This window comes from Gavialis gangeticus, unplaced genomic scaffold, assembly GCF_001723915.1.
Source record: "Gavialis gangeticus isolate Ggan-Ray unplaced genomic scaffold, GavGan_comp1, whole genome shotgun sequence".
NCBI classification, from domain to species: Eukaryota; Metazoa; Chordata; order Crocodylia; family Gavialidae; genus Gavialis; species Gavialis gangeticus.
In genome coordinates, this window is record NW_017729032.1 from 990,595 (window position 1) to 991,513 (window position 919).

The window sequence follows — 919 nt, forward strand, 5'->3', positions numbered from 1 at the left end:
CAGGAAGTGTCGGGCACGCGAGGGCAGGAGCTCGGCAGCACAGAGCGGCATCTCCGCCCCGCCAATGGGAGGAGCGTTAGGGCCGGAAGTGCGGCGCTCCGTCCCGCGCCCGCCGGCGCCTCGCTCCTCCGGTGCGCTGAGGTAAGCGGTGTGGCGACGCTGGCAGTCTGGCCGCGGCCGCGGTCGGGGCGGGTCGGACTGGGCAGTGAGTCCCGCTGCCGCGTCCTGCTGCCGCGGGGTGTCGGCCTAGGGGCTGTGCAGTGCGGGGCAGTGCAGTGCAAGGCCGCCCCACACCTGCCCCATTTGGAGCCGCTGTCAATCCCACCCCCTCAGCCCACCTGACACTTGACTCTCTGCCCTCTTTTCCCTCCTCTCCCGTGGCGACTGCCTGCAGGCTCTATCCAGTGCGCCCCTCGGCTCCACCGCAGCCTCTGGGGGGCTTCATGGTGTGGGAAAGCGCCTTTGTCCGTCCCTCTGTCCTGTGCGTGTGGCCGTGCCTGGGGTAGACGGTGCTCAGACATCGGGGCGCGGATGCCGAGGAGGAGCTGACAGGAAGCCTCTGAGCGCCTCCAGCCATGGAGCCGCCGTCCAGAGCCGCCGTCTGGGTCCTGTGCTGCTTCCTGCTGCACCACAGCCGGGGGGACAGGCCCCCCGGGTCCCACCTGGACGAGACGGCCATCGCAGGTAAGAAAGTGGCTCTCCCCCCACAAAAAAGGGCCTTATATCTGAGTGGTTTGGCTGGCTGGCGACGACGCTGCGTTCGGAGGGATATAGTTTTAATTTGTGAGGCTTTCACCCCTTGCGCCGCAGTCTCATCCACGTCTTCAGCTTGCAACCATGAAACTTCGGGCAGGCGTGAACTCCAAGGAAAGGCAGGAGATGAGGGCATTGAAGGTCTTAAATAGCCGCCCCCCAAATA

The 919-nt window shown here is 66.1% G+C and overlaps 1 protein-coding gene across 3 annotated transcripts in view; it reads left to right on the forward strand.

Moving 5' to 3' along the window:
* The first annotated feature begins 266 nt into the window (after positions 1-266).
* The window catches only part of STIM1 (stromal interaction molecule 1), a 175,465-nt gene continuing 174,812 nt past the window's right edge, over positions 267-919 (forward strand). The window contains exon 1 of one of the 3 annotated variants that reach the window (XM_019524620.1): positions 267-519. The gene's annotated coding sequence lies outside the window, so the exon portion shown is untranslated. The remainder of the gene's footprint in view (positions 520-919) is intronic. The other 2 variants (XM_019524621.1, XM_019524622.1) reach the window with 2 other exon arrangements.